The sequence below is a fragment of the Maylandia zebra genome, linkage group LG2 (assembly GCF_041146795.1).
Source record: "Maylandia zebra isolate NMK-2024a linkage group LG2, Mzebra_GT3a, whole genome shotgun sequence".
Lineage (NCBI taxonomy): Eukaryota > Metazoa > Chordata > Actinopteri > Cichliformes > Cichlidae > Maylandia > Maylandia zebra.
Window position 1 is genome coordinate 30,107,237 of NC_135168.1, and position 20,969 is coordinate 30,128,205.

Genomic DNA, 20,969 nt, shown 5'->3' on the forward strand with positions numbered 1-20,969 from the left:
TGCTTCACAGTAGGTATGGTGTTCTTGGGATGCAACTCAGTATTCTCCTTCCTCCAAACACGATGAGTTGAGTTTATACCAAAAAGTTCTACTTTGGTTTCATCTGACCACATGACATTCTCCCAATCCTCTGCTGTATCATCCATGTGCTCTCTGGCAAACTTCAGACGGGCCTGGACATGCACTGGCTTCAGCAGCGGAACACGTCTGGCACTGCGGGATTTGATTCCCTGCCGTTGTAGTGTGTTACTGATGGTGACCTTTGTTACTTTGGTCCCAGCTCTCTGCAGGTCATTCACCAGGTCCCCCCGTGTGGTTCTGGGATCTTTGCTCACCGTTCTCATGATCATTTTGACCCCACGGGATGAGATCTTGCGTGGAGCCCCAGATCGTGGGAGATTATCAGTGGTCTTGTATGTCTTCCATTTTCTGATGATTGCTCCCACAGTTGATTTTTTCACACCAAGCTGCTTGCCTATTGTAGATTCACTCTTCCCAGTCTGGTGCAGGTCTACAATACTTTTCCTGGTGTCCTTCCAAAGCTCTTTGGTCTTGGCCATGGCGGAGTTTGGAGTCTGACTGTTTGAGGCTGTGGACAGGTGTCTTTTATACAGATGATGAGTTCAAACAGGTGCCATTCATACAGGTAACGAGTGGGGGACAGAAAAGCGTCTTACAGAAGACGTTACAGGTCTGTGAGAGCCAGAGATTTTCCATGTTTGAGGTGACCAAATACTTATTTTCCACCCTAATTTACGAATAAATTCTTTACAAATCCTACCATGTGAATTCGTGGATTTTTTTTTCACATTCTGTCTCTCACAGTTGAGGTGTACCTCTGGTGCAAATTACTGACCTCTGTCATCATTTTAAGTGGGGGAACTTGCACAATCGGTGGCTGACTAAATACTTTTTTGCCCCACTGTATGTGTCATCTCAGGACACGCAACAGCCTCTGTTATTGTTCACATTACAGTTTGTACGCAAACACACACTCTGGGATTCTGAGTTCTCAGAAAGTTATGGATGGTTTTGGTACTATACAGTAAATTTGAAATCACAGATGCACCATGGTGGCCTGAGGCAATCTGAGTGTCAGCTCTATAACTGCAAGGTCAAAAGTTCATGCCTCCGTGGCTCGGCCAGGCTGTGGAAATGTTTTCAGTAAGCCAACATAGTGTGTCTGTGGTAGAGGTGCAGACTTTCTGGCTGGAAAAACTTTTTCTCACTAATAAATATATAATGCTGATAAAGCTGATAATACTGAGTGAGGATGTATATAATAATGCTTCAACCTCTATGGCTCAATTGTTCTTTTGATGAGTTGTTGTTAACATGGGGGAATATATCGATTAAACTGTAGTGCAGTAACCTTTTACTCAGGACCTTCCCAAAACGACGAGATAATTAAAAACTTCAAAATAATTTTCTTTCTACACAAAATATGGTACTGTATGCAGTGTTATGTTGTCAAATGTTTAAAAGAGTCTACTCTTCTTCAGTCAATGGTGTTTCTCGATATAATACAATATGATATTTGGGCATTTATATATAACCAGTATGCCAAAAAAAGAAGGACAAGAATGTAAATAATATAAACTCCTCTGCAATTGGAGGCATGTCCAACAACAACGCTGCCACTAGATAATTCACAACATGATCTAAATAAAGCACAAATTCAGACGTTCGTTGGCAGAACACACCTGCTAGAGTTGTTCATATAAAAATAACAAGTGATCAGGCATTTATTTTGAGTCTCAGTCTCTCAGAAAGGAAATCAGAAAAAGAAAAAATAGACACTACCTGAGAAAAATCTAATGAGAACAGCAACATTAAACACTTGTCCCTGGTTATTTTTGGCTTTGACATCAAAATGATGTTTAAGACTAGTTTATTAAATGTTGTTAGGTTCCTTTCATGTCCTCTCTCCTGTCTAATCAGCCATGTCTTTCTGTTTGTTAGCTTTGCTCTGTGTCTAAGGCCATGCATTTGTGTCAAGTTTGCATGTTTCTGTCTCAGTATTCGTTGTTTCTTGTTTTATTGTAATGACTAACTTCCTGATTATTCCTGATTTGCTCCTGCTGTGTTTTCCAACTGTTTCCATCTCCCTTGTTTATTTAAAGTGCTGTTGTTCCTCTTGTCTTTGTCAGAGCGGACTGTTCACATTTTAGTTTCCTTGTCTTCTCTCCCCTAGTGTCTCCTAGCTCCTCTGAGGTTTTAGTTACTTTACTTTTGGACTTTTTTTGCTTTTTGGAATTTTTGTTTTTTGTTCTCGCAGTCTTCATCAGCTCAAAAAACCAAAAACAAACCCTTTTGTTTAATTGCATCTTCCTCTCAGTGTCTGCATTTTAGGGGCTTGTTCACCACACACCCTAACACTCTGAAAAATGACTTGCCCCTCAGTTCCCACAATATCAGTTATGACCAAATGAAGCACTACGATACCCGTCCTGTGGTAACAGTTATCAAGACTGCATCAGTTTGTCCTGTAATGTAGGTCTGACACTACAGGAGCTAAACGGGACTGGTGTTAAATTTTTCTGTCAAATCTCAAACATGCACACACAATATCTGGAAGTAGCACTTTAAACACATGACAAGATATTAAGGTTATTGTGCCAAGGGGAGCGATAGGCAGTTTCATGAGATCTTATTAGGGGTGAAAATGACAGACAAAAATAGAGACTTGAGCCTGAAAAATTTGCTGGTTGGTTGTTTGCTTTGACGGAGAGCATGGGTTCCTGCTCTGCAGATTGCTTCACCTGTTTTCTATCAGAAGTCATTACCATGTGGACCAGATCTTCAGGTCATAGTGAATCATTCACAAATGTTTCTCCTGCAATCTTCCTCTTCCCATGTTTGTTCCCTGTTCCCAGCGATTCCATTCAGAGCTTAAGGACAGACCGCACTCCCCAGCTTTTTGCCTCCTTCCAGAAATTCAGTCTCTATTGTTTGAAAAGGCTTCCTAGGATCCCGAGCTCTCACCAGCTAACTACGTGCCGTCCTGGAACTCCTCAGCCTGTAAGACAGCTGTCTTCCTCCATCCCGGACTCAGGCACCTCCCATTCTCTCACAGTCTGCCTCACAGTCTAGCCCACAGCTTAGACTGACAACGCTGAGCCAGTGAACAAACCCAAATCTGCCCTTTGAGTTAAATAAAGACTTTAAACCTGCTGTTACTGTTGCTCAGCTTTACAACACAGCTGCAGATTAGCTTGTTTTTTCATCAAATTACATCCCCTCATTGATTTCAGATAATCTCATCGAATTGTTCAGTTGAAATCAGGTGACTTTCAACGTTAAGTCAAGTTCCATAACCCATTCTTCAATAACTTCTGCTGTGTTGGAAGATATCTCATACTCTCTCTGTGCCATCAGTACATACTGTTGGCATGAAGCGGTGTACATGAATTGCAACAATGGCTAAGTCGAGTGTTCCAGTTTCCCAAAAGAACTTTTCCTTGACCATTGTCACCGTCTTCTATTGGACCACGATCTTACACTCATGTCTCTATCCAGGGTTTTAATAGTTTTGCAATTTTCATTAGTTTTTATTTTTATTTAGTTTTGACTTCAGATTTTCTTTTTTATATCAGTTTTAATTAGTTTTTACCAATTGTTTGCTAGTTTAGTTTAGTTTTTATTTTTTTTGAAAATCCTTAGTTTCAGTTTAGTTTTGATTAGTTTCAGTTATAGTTTTAGTTGTGTTTGCAATAATTAAGTGTAACAAAATCCCAGTTTCATCATATCAGTCATTCTCTTCTGCTTATCCTTGGGTATGTTGCTATTCCAGCTACCATACCCTGCACCCTGGACAGGTCGCCTGTCTGTCGCAGGGCTAACACGCAGAGGCAGACAACTCACATTCCCACCTATGGGTTCTTTAAATAAATAAATAAATAAATAAATAAATAAATAAAGGCAGATGAACAACCATTGATACCAGGCAATGATAAAATGTATATCTTGGCCCCAATGAGACTATTAACTCTTGCAGCACTGGGTGTTCGTAATTTTGGTTCAAGTGAATTGATAAACTTTTTGAAGGCAATTGACTCACACAGTTATGTAGATATTCCAGTCCTGTTGTCTCGGGATGCATCACGCTGCCTTGCCTGGGGTTAGCTTCTGTTTCTGGGGATGAGGGTTGAGTGTGCTCCCTTACCTTCTCAAGGTAAGCTAGGTTAGCCTTCTTGTGTGAGCTTTTCAAGTGCACTTTAAGGTTTGTGGGATTTTTTTCCCTTTAGAAATGTCCCTCATAATTTGTCTCTTTCCACTACAAGACACTTGCTTTATCCAAAACACAGTCATATTCAAAGTAATCCCAAATTGGACTCTGGCGCTTTCTCCCGACTTTTCCTGACATGATTCTGCTCGTGGACGGAGCAGCAACACAGACGACTCGACTAACATACTGCCACCTGCTGGCATAATGAGACACAGCAAGAAAAAACTCTGGAAACTAAACTTCATTTTCACCCTTGACTATTGTATGACACGCACACATCAATGAAAACTAAACACATTTTTGCTATAAATTCAGTTAATTTTAGTTAGTTTTGTGAACACTCATTACAGTTTTAGTTAGTTTTCCTTTTTTTGTTTTTATTTTTATTTCCATTAATGAAAATGTTTTTTCACTTCTAGTTTTCGTTATTTCGTTAGTTTTAGTTTTGTTCATGTTTGGATTACTTTTAGTATGTATGAATTTCTACATACGATGAGCACTCTGCAAGACCTACCCCTTAGGAGGTGGTCCTGCAAAGACGTGTAGCCTTTATCAAAGTTGCTCCTAACCTTTCTCAACTTAAAGACCTGATCGTGTATTTGCTGTCTAATACAGTCTTACCATCCTTTTTAATTTTATAAGAAAGAATCTAATTTTCTCTTCAGAATCAGTACAACTAAAATATTTTTGTAGCAAAATTGAAGTTTTGTCCTGACTACAAAACGTCTCATGATGAGCAAGTTTACTGTCTTCATTAATACTTTATAGACATTTTGGCTAAGGTCCAGAGAACAGTACCACTTGTCTTTATTTGGTGTTATGTAGTTTTTGCCCTCTGTTGTGTTGTTTTATTTAAAAGGTGCTCTTGGCTGAATACTTGTCAAATGCTTGACACTTCCAGAGTTTTAACTTCCATTTGTAAATGAAAAGATTTACACGGGTGAGACACACCAAAAGCTAACAAGATTCTTTTTTTTGACGCTTAAAGAAAATTTCAATTTTTCATCTGGTATTTTTCCCATAAATGTGGCTATTTTGATCCCTGAGATTTTACTAATTTAGAACACCTTGCATGCATCCCATTTCTCCCAATTAGATCCTTAACTCGTGTCTTTCCTTGTCCTTTAGACAGTAAAAACAATCAAAGAGAAAGGAAATGGGGTTAAAGGTTTTTTGTAGCAAGTTTCGATTAGTTTAACAATTATCCGAGTCTCTTATATGTCGAATCATTAATAATACTTGTGATCTGGGTGCAGTAAGTGTAAATAGATCTTATTCTATTCAGATTTAATGTGGAGGGCGTCTACAGTTCTGACTTACAATATAATTTCAGTGCTTCTTTTCAACTGTATAGCTTTCCACCTTCTCACAATTAAAAACTTTACAGTCCCCTACTTGTACAAAAAATATGCAGAACAACTAACTTGAGGTCTTCCTGGTCAGTGTTGCAGTCTCAGGCTTGATAAAGGACATATGAATTTGTTTAATAAACCTCACTGGACCAGAAAAGGATGACGGTCGACTTTGCCGTATCTCTGAGGACACACAGCCAGAGAAGCAGCAATAAGAAAATAGGAACAAGCTGGCGCAGGAAGCAGAACAAATCAGAATGAAGGTATCAGCGGCTCTGACATGTACGGGCATGTTTTGATGGAAACAGTTACAATTTCTTGTCTAATTTAAAATGTTTGGAGGGATCATTTGCTTATGAATTATTGATTTAGGAAGCTCAGATGAATGGCTTTTTCACTTTACCAAAGTCACCTGCTGCCTCTGGCAGATATGATTTCACTTGACATTTTGCATATGGTGTAAAGTCTCAGTCATGCTTTGCAATTCAATGAGCTGAGGTGGTGAAACCACAGCTAAGTTAGTGAACTAGTTCATCAAATTAGTCTGGTTATGCAGAGATTACCTGTGAGCACAGACCTGGAATAATGTTGTGTTGGCAGGTTCTGGCCAGTTGAAATTGTAAAAAATATTAATGTTGATTTGATTACAAGGAAAATTTACATGTAAATTTGTTACATAAGTAAAATTTTACATTTAATGCAGTACAGTCAAATGAAATGTACCTGATTGATTTACATGCAGTTTATATCGAGCATAACTGCCAAGAATAACTTTTTTAGTGTGCAGTGTGTGAATTGTGCATGTAGGTGGAATTTCATAGTTGAGCTGGGAACTTAAATAACAGACAAACACAGAAAAACCTATGGTTTCATGTGCTGTAATTATTAATCATTTTGCAGCATAATCTATGCCACTTTGAACATCAAAACCAGCAGATGAGATCTTGGCTGTCATTAGATCAGAATCAGAATGTGTATTTTTCTTAATAACTTGGCAGTCTTGGCAATCAGAGAACAAAAAATTATAATTGCAAATGACACACTTCAAAAACTATTTTTCCCATCTTTTGTCCAAAGTACAGTGTCTGGGCAGGGTTATGGTTATCGCCTATGATAATGTAGACCACAGAGGATTATAATACAGGATTGGAAACAATGGTTACATTAGCACAAGTTTCAGCTAAAAGAGCTCGGTACAGAGGCCAATACTAAGTGTCTCAGTGCAGGTAAAGAGGGTGGAGGTTCTGTGATGCCAGCACATCATTATATTCGTTATATTTTTACTGTATAATTCCTCAGCTGTTATTATTCTGATTGTTACCTTTATATCATGCTGGTCTTCTACAGCAAATACAATTGTGCTTCAAATAAAGCTGATTTAAACATCTATGAACAATGCAGATAAAAACTGTATTCAAGAAATGCATCTGTTGGATTATTTTCTTTATGTATTCACATTTACAATACAGCAGGAACTCAGCGTAATTGGCAATCCACAAATATAATCAAACAGTATATGAGCGACTTTGGTCTTTGCGATGCATGGCGCTCCCTTCACCCCACCAGTAAGGAATATACTTTTTTCTCACATGTCCATCACTCTTACTCTCGTCTGAATTATTTTTTGGTCAGCAGCTCACTGCTAAGCGACATTTCAGACACTGAGATTCACCCTATAGCTGTCAGCGATCATGGTCCTGTATCTTTAACACTAATGCACAAGAGTAATACTACGCCAAGTAAAAACTGGAGATTTAATATATCACTACTTAAAGATGAAGACTTTATTAAATATTTTAAAAAAGAGTGGCACTTCATATTTAGACTATAATGACACTCCCGAAACATCAGCTTCTGTTCTATGGGAAGCAGGGAAAGCTGTGATGAGGGGTAAAATAATTTCTTTCTCATCACATAAAAAGAAAAAAGAAAACAAAAATATTCAGGAATTAGAAAAAAATATCAAATCACTAGAAGAAGCCTACGCGTCCCACCAAGATCAGGAAACATTGAACAAAATATGCAAAAAACCCCCAACTAGAATTAAATGAGATAATTGATAAAAAAACAAAATTCTTAGTACAAAGACTACGCTTACAAAATTATGAACATGGTAATAAATCCGGTCAATATCGAGCAAACCAGCTAAAAATAAATAAAGAAAAAACAACTATATGTGATGTTCAAGATTCATCTGGGAACACAATATATGAACCGATACAAATAAACAACATTTTCAGGGATTTCTATAAAACGTTGTATTCACCACAAATAAACCCATCTAAAAAGGAAATTGATCAGTTTTTGGACAACATAACTCTTCCAAAATTATTAGACACTCAAGCAATGGCACTGGATTCACCACTGACACCAGGCGAACTCCAGGAAGCCCTGATAAGTATGCCCAATAATAAGGCTCCAGGTCCAGACGGCTTTCCTGCAGAATTCTACAAAGAATTCTGGACGATTCTAGCACCAGTTTTCTACCAAACGTTGTTGGAAATCAAAGAAAAGGGCAGACTTCCATCAAATATGAATTCTGCAAACATTAATCTCCTGCTAAAACCAGGCAAAGACCCTGTATATCCCTCAAGCTATCGTCCAATATCCCTTATAAATGTAGACCTTAAAATAATCTGCAAAGCTCTCTCAAAGAGACTGGAGAAAATAACCCCCCCTTTTAATTCATCCTGACCAAACTGGTTTCATAGGCACTCATCAACAAATACACGTAGATTACTTAATTTGATAGACTACTCATACAGTAAAAACCTAGAAACTACAATATTCTCTTTAGACGCAGAAAAAGCATTTGACAGAGTTAACTGGAAATTTCTATTTGCAACTTTACACAAATTTGGTTTTGGATCCTCTTTCATAAACTGGTTAAAAATATTATACGATTCCCCAACAGCTTGTGTCAGAACAAATGACCAGACATCCTCCAGCTTCTGTCTCTTGAGGGGCACCAGGCAGGGATGCCCACTCTCCCCTTCACTGTTTGCAATTTTTATTGAACCACTAGCAGCAGCAATTAGACAGAATTCAGTAATTAAGGGCATAAAATGCAAGAACATGGAACATAAAATCAGCCTTTATGCGGATGATGTGTTACTCTTTCTCCAAAATTCACAAACCAATATCTCTGGGGTGATTGAATTGATAAACTCTTTTGCAAGAATATCAGATTACTCAATTAACTGGTCAAAATCTACAGTTCTACCGATTAATTGCTCCCTCCATAATTCCTCTTCTACACCACTGCAATCGGGAAATATAAAATATTTAGGTATTAATGTTTCTCCCAAGCTTGCAGATCTAACTAAATTAAACCATATCCCACTTTTAAAGAAGGTAGAAGATGATCTGGCTAGATGGAAATGTCTACCCATATCACTCATGGGAAGGGTTGCCGCTATAAAAATGATGGTCTTACCAAAAATAAATTATTTATTCTCAATGATCCCAACTAAACCGCCACAAGATTGGTTCAGATCTCTAGATTCATGTATGTCCAAATTCCTTTGGAAAAATAAACCCCCACGTATAAGCTTAAAAACACTACAAAAGACCAAGGATAAAGAGGAGGACTAGAACTGCCTAACTTTCAGCACTACTTCTTAGCCAACAGGCTTCAGTTTATCTCAGGATGGCTAAAACATACCCTCTTAGATGAACCTTGGCTAGATGTACAAAGCACTTTGCAATAATCTAGAGATTTCAGATCTACCATTTATCAGCTCAAACATCCAACGACATGAATGCTTTAAAAGCATCAACATCAGCTCTTCTCTGACAGCATGGTGGGAGTTTCTAAAATTGACGGAGTCTTCATTAATCCCATGCAAACGTACACCTATCTGAAACAACCCTGACATATTACAAAACAATAATATGATAAACTTTTCAGATTGGAGTGGTAAAGGAATCAAATATTTAGAACATATACTAGAAGGAACAGAATTTATTTCATTTGACAGACTAGTTACATAATATGGGATCAACAAGAAAAGATTTTTAGAATATCAACAAATTAAATCCATAGTAAAAAAGAAATTTAAACCGGGTCAAGTTGAACTACAAACACCACCAAGTGTGGTTCAATTTCTTACTCTTAAAACCTCCAAATTACTATCCAAAATATACAGAATGCTTTCTAAAACAGATGAATCAATATCACTTCCTATTGCAAAATGGGAAGCGGATTTATCAGTTAACTTAGACCAAAACTTCTGGTCTCAGATTTGCTTAAAAACCTTTCATCTAATTAGAAATCCCAGTCTTCAATTAATTCAATACAAAATACTACATAGAGTGCACTATACAGGTCATCGGATGTTCAAGATGGGCTTTACGTCTACCAACAACTGCTCACACTGTCAAACCAATACACCGGACAATTATATCCACACTCTTTGGTTCTGTCCACCAGTTCAGAAGTTTTGGCGCGAGATATGTGAAGACTTATCAAAGTGTCTGAAATGTAACATTCCAACTTCCCCTTTAGTGTGTTTGTTGAGCAGCTTAGATAATGTCACTACAGATAAGAATATAGCCCATATGGTTTTCACTGCCCTATGCATAGCCAAGAAAACAGTCTTCATGAACTGGAAAAATAAAAAGAATCTTAATTCTAACCAATATAGAAATTATCTATTAGATTTCATTAGTCTCGATACAGCCTCTGCCACCACATCAGATCAATTGCTCTAGGCTCCTTTGATTAGCTCCATCACCTAGTGGGGGTGGGGGGTCCCACCTTCGCTGTTGTGATTGGTGTGGGGGTAGGGACAGGCTTAGGGCGTCGGGGGGTTCCCCAGGAGCATCTTCCTTGGGGGGCTCAACCCGGGGTAGCGGTCATGGCCTATTAGGGGCTCTGTTGGCTCTTAGGTGGAGGTTTGCTCGTGGCTGCGTGTAGCGGGGCCAGGGGAGGGTCTGTGCTGACGGACGTGGGTTACTGACCTGGTAGCCTGGCTGGCCCTGGGTGGGTCCGGGACGGGCGTGAGGTTCTGGGGGCGCTCCGTCTCTGGGCTGGGGCCCTGGCTGGGCCTCAGGGGCTTGGGTCCTGATTGGTATGTTGCTGGGGTTGTGGGCGGGTGGGTGTATGGGGGCCCGGCCCTGGCGCAGGGTGCCACCAGTGCATCGAGCCACCTGGGGGGCTCTTCAACTGGTGGGGGAGGTTTTTACACCTTGCAGGAGCTCTCCTCTCTTCAGGAACTCACTCTGCAGGAGGGGGAGATACAGGAGAGGTGGAGAGGTGGAGGAAGATCTCAGCCTGGGCGTCTATTGTCTTGTGTAGTCTGGAACATGAGTGGATGATGGGGTGGGTGCAGTTTTCTCTGTGGTGGGGTTGGGTGGGCTGTCCCGGGCTCTATGGGGCCGGGCGGCGCTGCTGTTCTGGGCCCCGGTCCGGATGGGCCTGGGCCCCCTTTTCCTGGCGGGTTGCGGAGTATGGGGGTGCCTACTGGGGTCAGCGGGGGAGCTGGCCCCAGGAAGGGGTCACTTGCCCCTCCCTTCCTTCCCTCCCCATCTCCGGCTGCCTCCCTCTTCCCGCTCCACCACAATCACCCACACATGCAGGGCCTTGGGGTAAAGGTGTGTCACCAGGGTGCAGGGGAGGCATCCCCCCCTCTGTCCCCTTCTGGCTTCTTGTGCCCCAATTATATCTCACAACTTAGACATTCACATTACTCACACTCTCATAACACATACATATAGGATCTTGGGGGTGGGCACGCTACACGGACTCCAAAAGACCATCAGGGTGTACACCTCACCCCTGGCGTCGTTGCCCACCTCTCAATTTTAAATACACGTAGACACTGAGGGCTATCAGGAGGGGCTATGCGCTTACCTGCTGCTCTCTGGCAGGTAGCTCCATGCCCTCCTGGGTTTTAAATGCACCTTAGAACACTCATGCATCTACACTACATCTGAGCGGGCAGAGGGAGGATTTGGAGTCTTCTCACACCCCCGTTCTCTGCGACCTGCTGGAGCGGGGGGCCGGGAGGAGGAGTTGGCCATCCAACTGGGGTCTGGAGTGTGGGGCCTCCCTGCTGCTGCGGAGTCGGGGCGGTCTGCTTCTCCCCACCGCAGGGAAAAAGGGTAAGACCACCTAGGTCTGGGTGCAGTTTCCCCCTCCAGGGGCAAGGGTACCTAGACCCGGTTCTTAGAGTACGCTTGGGGAGTGTGATTGTGTGTACAGCGTCTCTTTATGTCTGTCTCCACGTTGGTTGAGTGTGGAGTAATTGCATATGAGAGCATGAGGGTGGGAATGGATGTTTGTATCTGTGTGTGCCTGTATGTCTGTGTCTATCTGTCAGGTTGGATATCAGACGCCACCTCTCTGGGGACATCTCAGGCCCTCTAAGGTATGGAGGCCTATCTCCCCCCACCACTTCCCCTGCTGGTGGCAAACGCCCTCAGACATCGGTGCGTTGGTGGTTCTTTGTGTCCGGGGATGGGCGCCCAGGTACACACCGGCTCACTCCTTGGTGGCTGCTTATCGGGGCCTGGAGCCTGGGGCTCGCTTGGGCCACTTTGGGGGTGGGGTGCCCTCGGCCTCTCGCCCTGGGGCTCGGTCACTCTGGCACAGCTGGCTGCTGGCGGAGCTCACGGGCGCGTCACTGCAACCCCCCCTGGCTTCTGCTCCGCGGCTGCTGAGTGACCCCTCATCTGGGACTCTCCTCAGCTCTTTCTGGGACAGTGGCGCGGCTGCCCCTCTGTTGGTCTTCCTTGGTCTCTTGTGTTCTGAGGGCCTCTGGATGTCTGGAGTCTTGATCTCCTCCATACCTGCTTCATGCCCTGGAGGACGGGGCTGTGGCCCCCCCACACCCTCTAGCAGATCATTACATGAAGGAACCTTTTAGAACAAACGCGTCCATGCTCACAGGTGTACACACGGGTGCTCACACACACAAACTACACCCTTTTTGGCTCCTACCTCAAAGCACACTGTGCGCTGTCGATTTTACGTGCTGCACAATAATGTTTAATATTTAGTATTTACTGTTATATTCCCATAGATCATCGTGATGTTGTTTATTCTATTGCTCTCGTTTTCTTCTGCTTGTTTTCTTTTTTCTTTCTCAACAGGTGATCCAGGTGATGGATATATGTATTTTTTTTTGTTTTTTTTGTCTGTTTATTTAGTTGGTATTTGGGTTTAAAAAAAAAAAATACAATAAGTAGGATTTTCTTCACAATTCAGCCTTTGTCCTTTGTGTGTGTGCATACATTGTATCTTACATTTGTTTTCCCGTGTCTTTAAAGGTCTTATTTAAATTCACTTTGCTGCATTTGTATCTTTGTTCTCCATTGTTGCACAAACAATGAGAGACTTATGAAAGTTTAGAAGTATTCAGCTGCCTGGTGCTCACACATACTTGAGCTGTGGTTGTTGTGGGTGACAGCCGTGTAAAAATAAAGTTTAATTGGTCAAACTCTGCACAAGCTGTAACCTCTATGTACAACTCTCCCTGCTGGTAGGGACTCGAGCATAAAATTAGACCTGGATGTCCTAGCTGTGGCATTAAGGGGAAATGCTCTTTTGCTACTCCACGTGTTTCACTTTTCTTAGATGATGAGAAGACATGGAAGGACAAGCTCAAACCTCACCAGCTGGCTGTCAAGCCATAAATACACCTTTTGACGCCTCCCCTCCTGTCATCAATAGCTGCACACCGGAGAGCCTGAAACTGTCACAGTGGAGCTGCGGTCCAGAATGTATTTTACCATCCACACTTTTACTATAGGTATGGGCGAGGGTGCTGAGGTGAGGGAGATGACACTTTAACGGTTCCTGTGGGGATGCTGCATAAAAACAATGATCTCTTCTCCAGCAGGGAATCAAACCTCAGCTTCCCACAAGAAAGCAAAAACACAAGCATGGAATTATTAAATGCTCTGTAGTCTTTTCTGTACTTATTAAAGTATTGCTGTACTTTTTAATAAACTGCTGTCTATGCAAGTTCATGTAATTGTATTATATCAATTAAAGGTAATGCCTTATAATACAGCCTGCCCCATACAATTGTTGGGGTTTTCTCTGTTGTGTTATTGTAGGGTCTGCCTTATAATATAATACCATGAGGCAACTGTTGTTGGGATTTGATGCTGTATAAATAAAATTTAATTAAGGATGTAATTTCCCTTTAATTAAATGGAATTCCATTTAATTAAAGGGAAATTACAATGTAATAGTATTTACATAGAGATATTTAAAGGTGGGGACAGTAGAATAAGGGATCAACAAGTCAGTCTAAGGAGCTTGGAAAGAAAAGCGTCTGGACTTCTTTAAAAAAGCCCCAACAGTCGACTAAAATTGTATCTCAAAAAATGACTCAAAAGACATCACTCCGACGTCACTGTGTGCAGTGGGATCATTGTATATTTTACACATGTTTGTATGGGATATTGTATTTGTTTTAAATGTTATATACCTATGTGGTATGTGACTTTTGTTGCCATGATGCCAGGTCTCTCTTGGAAATGAGATTTTTAATCTCAATGAGATTTTTTACCTGGATAAATAAAGGATTAATAATAAAAAATTTGATCTCAGAAAGGGAACTATTGTTTGTTTTTTCTGCTAAATTACTAGGGAACTTTGCAGTATTTAAATTACTTATGCAGTACTTAACATTACCTATAGTATATTTTTTCTTTGATTCCTGTAAACACCTGACTTGTTGATGCCTGAAGGTTCTTAGTCATCCAGGTCATCGTAGTCTAAGGAGCTTAGAAAGAAAAGTGTCTGGACTTCTTTAAGTTGCTTGAAGATGTTTCACCTCTCATCCGAGAAGCTTCTTCAGTTTTTAATGTGGGTGTGTCCCCCCAAAAGGGACATGGACGCCCTATTGATCCTCTACCTAATCACACGAGCCAAGGTGTGAAAATAGGTGTAGGTCACAATCAGCCAAGGTGTCGGCGGAACCCGCTGTGAAACCTAGCCCCACCCTGTCATGTGACTTCCTTTCTTGGCTTGTGTGATTAGGTAGAGGTCCATGTCCCTCTCGGGGGGCCACTCCCACACGTCTTAAATCTGGGACTCTCCACCATTGTAATTCCCCATTTTTTTTCTAAATAATTTTACCATTTACTGTTTACATTTTAATGTAAATTTCAATGTTTTTAATATTTAATACATTTTAATACATGACAGTAAAACTGGTTTATTCATTTTAATTATTTAACTTATTTGTTTGTAACCAGGTTAAAGAAAAACAAGAAAATGTAAAATAACAGTAAAATTACATGATTAAACAATATTACTTTTATTAATCATGTAAATTCCCTGCACCTGTCATAGGCGTTCGCATTACATCCACCCCCCCCCCCCCCCCCCCCAAACCAGTCCAAAGTTCAAACTTTGTTGGTGGTCCATGACCCATCCTGGACGTCACACCCAATACAGACATGATCTGCACGTCTACAGTATGTGACATTCAGTGTTTAATTGGATGGGAAAGTATTGTAGTATTTTGATGTACATTGTATTTTTCGGGGGACATATTATGGTATGGCTTAACCTTGCCTAAATTCTGGGTATCTTACATATTATGCTGTAATTTTAAGTTCAGAGTAAAGAAGTAAAATAAAAGTAAAAAGCAACAGTAAAAACAATAGTTAGTTATGCACATCAACATAATGAGTATTAAATAATCATAAAAAACCCCAAAGATGTAAAAAAGGCAAAGTTAAGTCTTGTCATATTACGGCACCAACAAACATAATATTGTTTGTTTTTCTGCTAAATTACCAGGAAATCATGCAGCACTTACTTAAAATTACTTATTTTAGTATACCTACCTTTATTTGCATTTGCATGTAAATATAATTACAATTTAGTTTCAAATAAAATACAATGAATTTTCATTTAATTGCAGATAAATTATGCCCTTATTCATAGGTTGTATTATGAAGTGTTACCCATTAGAATTGTAAGATGACTTTTTTGCTATGCGAACCTTTCTGTTCTCTACACACACTTTTTCTGAGGATGTACAAACAACAAAGGAAAACAGGTGTGCTGTACACAAAGAGTTAGAAGTACAGACACGAAAGAAATATAAACAAAATACACCCACACATGCATACAAAGTGGATGTGTATCCACACACACACACACCATGCATAAATGTAAATAGATTTGTTTACACATTGTAGCCTATTCTAAGATACATTGTAGAATCCATCGAAGAAATGGAAGTCATCAATATTATGTATTGGGCTTTTCCAGTTTTGTGTGTTTGCGTGTGCGTGCATCTTGTCTCATATTGATTCACACTGCAGGCTACAAACCAGTCAGCAAACATGCTTCTGAATAAAATAAATCCGGCCTTAGAGGCAAAGCCTCTTGACACAGAGCTGTCATATCCCCTTATTCTCTGTCTCACACACACAAACACACACAGTTATGTTCAACTACCCACTGGTGCGATTGCAGCACCACTGAATGATTAATCACACCTGAGCTCTGTGTGTGTGTGTGTGCCACAAAAAGACAGTGCAAGACTAGGTGAGATTTGGCGAAGAAGAGATGGCTGCTCTGTCTCTCAGCTCCACACATGACCCTCAACCCTTTGGATGGAAAGATGAGACAGCATGCAGGCATGCATGGGCACATGCAAGCCACCGTCCCTTAAACTAACTCGATCCCTCAGTGAGGTGCTTTGGGCCAGGCTTTGCTACAGGTTCTGTTTGTTTTGAAGTGATGTGGTGATGTGCAACACTTTTGAACAGGACTGTGCTGATGGGCGACATGTTGGTGTACTGACCTGAGACCACCTTCTTCACAGACATCATCTTTTGTATGGATCATGTTTAGGAGACATCCATTTGTGAATAAGCATGATGCTAGTTACCCACACATTTGAACCCTTGTTTTAATGTGTGAAATAATTCATTACAGATGGTTATGCTTCTTTTGTTTAGAGCTTGTTTAGAGTTCAACTAAAGCGTTTTAAACTCAACCACTCACTGCAAGGTTTATGCCTTATATCAGCAGAACTGATAGTAACTCAAATTATTTTTATGCTTCATCCACAAGTATGTAATTTGGCATCTTAAGACAATAACAAAGTGCTCCACTATTTTTTTTCTGCTTTTTTCTAAAACAGTACAACAGTTAAAATGAATGAATAACAATAATTATATGCAATACTCTTTAATCAAAAACAATTATTGTTATTCATTATATTCTCACATTTACTGTTTTCAAAAAAGCAGAAAAAATCTTTAAAGCTCTTTATTTTGATTAAGATGCTGATGATTAAGTGTTTAATGTTATGCTTAATTAAATTCTGACTTCTGAGAATGGACGAAGTTTGGTGTCACCAGGACTCTTCCTAGAACTGGCTGCTCAGCCAATCTGAGCAATCGGGGTAGAAGGGCCTTAGTCAGAGAGGTGATCAAGAACCCGATGGTAACTTTGACATACAAGAACCTTCCAGAAGGACTATTTTTGCAGCATCACCAATCAGGCCTGTATGGTAAACTGGCTAGACAGAAGCCATTCCTCAGTGGAAGGCACGTGACAGCCTGCCTGAAGTTTGCCAAAAGTCACCTGCAGGATGCTCAGGCCACGAGAAACAAAATTCACGTACATAAATACACAGGAAGGATAATGAGGGACGTGCGAGGACACGGGGAACACAGCTGACACTGATAATCATAACAAGACAGGGCAGGAGCAAACCTAATGTGACGTACACTAACAGGAGACCATCAAAGTACAACAGGAATTACACAGACGCAGACCGGATAGCGACGGAGAACACGGGGAGAGCACAGACATAACAGACTGGGAAGGCATTGGATAAACTAAAACACTCTCGGGGCGATCGTGGCTCAAGAGTTGGGAGTTCGCCTTGTAATCGGAAGGTTGCCGGTTCGAGCCCCGGCTCGGACAGTCTCGGTCGTTGTGTCCTTGGGCAAGACACTTCACCCGTTGCCTACTGGTGGTGGTCAGAGGGCCCGGTGGCGCCAGTGTCCGGCAGCCTCGCCTCTGTCAGTGCGCCCCAGGGTGGCTGTGGCTACAATATAGCTTGCCATCACCAGTGTGTGAATGTGTGTGTGAATGGGTGGATGGATGACTGGATATGTAAAGCGCTTTGGGGTCCTTAGGGACTAGTAAAAGTGCTATATAAATACAGGCCATTTACCATTTACAATAACATCAAATAACAAAAATACAGTAAAACACTCGGTAGAAGTCCCGGGACCATGACATTCTTCTTCCAAAAAGATGACGACGACAACAACAAGCACACATCCAAGATAACAAAGACGTGGCTTTGTAGCCACTCTGTGAAAGTCCTGTGAAGGTCCTTGACTGTAAAAACTCATACTTGAATCCACCTCAGCAGCTTTGGAGAGGTCTGAAAATGGCTGTAACATGACAAAATGTGGAAGCACTGTGAATGCTTCCCAGATACAGCTACTTATGGTATCACCCTGTCACTCTTACTATGTTCACACCCAAAATAATGCACATCAAAATAACCCAAAGATAAACCCTGGCTTTAATCATGTTGTACACAGTATCCTGTAAACTATTTTTCAACGTTAGTATTTCCTATGACAGGGAGATGGGGATAAGATGTTTCTTTGACTGTTTCATTCGACAGTGTTGCTGTTAAGCAGCCGTCAACCTCAAAAAAACTTCCACTGGCAAATTTCCATCAGTTTGTAAATACTGTGTCTTCAACAAGCTGAAATTTAAACGGAACAAATCACTTTCAACAAGTGCTCGCTTGGCATTATAGCACCTCTAACCAACCCTTACACTAAACTCTAGAGTTTAAAAAACAGAGTTTGTGAGTTAGTTTCGTTTCCTGTTTTTTTTTTTTGTTTTTTTTTTTTTATAGTGACATATTCTCCTGTGGACTTAGATTTTGTTTTTGTCCACACATCTCCTGATTTTCTCTCCTATGGATAGATTTTTAAAAGTCCTGCACTCTGTACTATTGCATATTTATGTACAGAGTGTCATTTCTAATTTATGCACTTGGAATATCAGCATTTTATTCCACAGCTGTTGTTAGAATTTGAACATGGCACATCCTTTTTAAAGTTTTAAATGTTTTTTTTATGTGGGCCAGTAGGAGATGTTACTTTGCTCTGTTCACATGTGCTTTGTGATTCAAAATTCATGTGGTTTTAAACATTCGAATCATTCATTCATCATGCACAACTAACCTGGAATTTGCACATGTGCACACGTCATTAGAAAATGGTGACACAAACAGAGTCTGCCTGTCTCTGTGTTAGGCCTGTGATACACATTTCACTTGTCCGGGGAGTTCCCTACATCGTTCCCTATGACAGCGAGGATAAGTGGTTAAGGAAACAGGTGGACTGACTTTCCCCGTAAGGCTTGTTAAAGCTCTTTGTAGACAGTTTTTTGGACTTTGGCATTTACCTGCCACTTGCATGTGCTCTTGTCTAAAATGACCACCTGTAAATAACCACTGCCTGAAATTTAAGATTTGGATTAGGAGCTTTCCAATACTGTCTGGTGTCCTGTGTTTGGGTTCTTTCCACGGTGACTCATTGTAACGCACAGCTGTTCTACAGGAAAACGATACAGAAAATAAATATAAACGGAGGTGAAAAATGGCTTTGTATCATAGTATATTACTCATGCACAGTACTGCTTAGAATCAAAGTGGATGCATCTGACCCACAAAGTAAAATGAGCTGGACATCCCTGATATGCAAAGAACCAACGAACTTTGCAAATATTTATTAAAATTAAGCATAAATTACTACAAAAAGCGATACACTGAGCTGGTGTCCCTTATTGGGAAATATTCAACTCATGCTTCAGCATTTTGCTTTTTTCTCCTTCTCTGTTCGACTTTTACCTTTTTTCCTGACCTTAAACTTCACCAAGCAGCTCGTCTCAGTGTTATCAGTAGAGAAACAGGTAGACAGTTGCTATATGCGTCACTAAGAGACATGATGACATCATTTTTGTCACCAGGTTACAGTAGGGTGACTGTAGCAAAAGTGAGAGTCATGTCAAATGTGTGGATTCAGAGAGCTGTCAGCTCAAAGTGACCGTGAAGCCTGTGAGAACTGTTCTGCCATTAGTCTGTTGTTCAATCAGATGTAAATATATTGCAATACTGTGCTATTCTTACAGATACTACCAAGCTCTTATTTTTCCATCTCATCTGTGCTGTGATTTCTGCTTTTAGCTTCTTTGTTAAAAGATTAAAAAATGTAAAGCATCACACACTGTGTGTTCAAAGCCACTGACTGCCAAAAGAATGAGTATCTTTTAATGGAAGGAAACAAAAGATTGTGAATTTCCAACATTCCACTAAGATAGTTACTAGGATCAAGAAACATTTGAGGAAACATTATCCACCTCTCATATGCCGGAAAATAATAAAACTAGAGATTAGAGTTTTGTGCAATACGAGTGTTCAGTTAAGCTTTTCTATTTCCAGTGATGCAGTAGTGACTCATGCCAAAGCTCAGTAGGCCTGGAGATGGAGCTGCACCAAAGGGCCTACGGTGTGAGTCACACTCAGCCCCAATAGGATGTGCTTTTAGAGCAGCACAACAGAGCTGATTGTCATGAGTCATTCATGGTACCAACATTGTTTTCTTCAAATCAAAGCATTAATTACAGAGGCTTACAAAAGCATGTACCATACTTTAGCCCTGGAACAGAGCAGAAAGGTGTTCAATCCCTAAAACAGGAAAGCAGAGTAAACCATTCTCTCTGAGATCGTTATCATTGCTCTCCATTAATAAATCTAATAGCTGTCACAGCGTTCTACAGGGTGGGCCATTTATATGGATACACCGTAATAACATGGGAATGGTTGGTGATATTAAAGTCCTGTTTGTGGCACATTAATATATGTGAGGGGGCAAACTCTTCAAGATGGGTGGTGACCATGGTGGCCATTTAGAAGTCAGCCATCTTGGATACAACTTTTGTTTTTTCAATAGGAAGAGGGCCATGTGACACATCAAACTTAGTGGTAATGTCACAAAAAAGCAATGGTGTGCTTGGTTTCAACGTAACTTTATTCTTTCATGAGTTATTTACAAGTTTCTCTGTGTTCACAGCCATTGACATGTCGAAGAGGTTAACACGTGAGGAGCGGATCGAAATTGTGTTGATATTTGGTGAACGCAGTAACTGGGTCATTGCAGCAGATTTCAATGCAAGACACCCTACGAGACCACCCATCTCCCATGCTACAGTTAGCAAACTGCTTGCTAAGTTTTGTGAAACTGGTTCAGTGTTGGATTTGCCAAAATGTGGTTGCAAGAAAACTGTCACTAATGAAGAAACATCAGTAGCTGTCCTAGCTTCATTCAGCAAGAGCCCACAGCATAGCACTCGCCGCATGTCACTGGAGAGT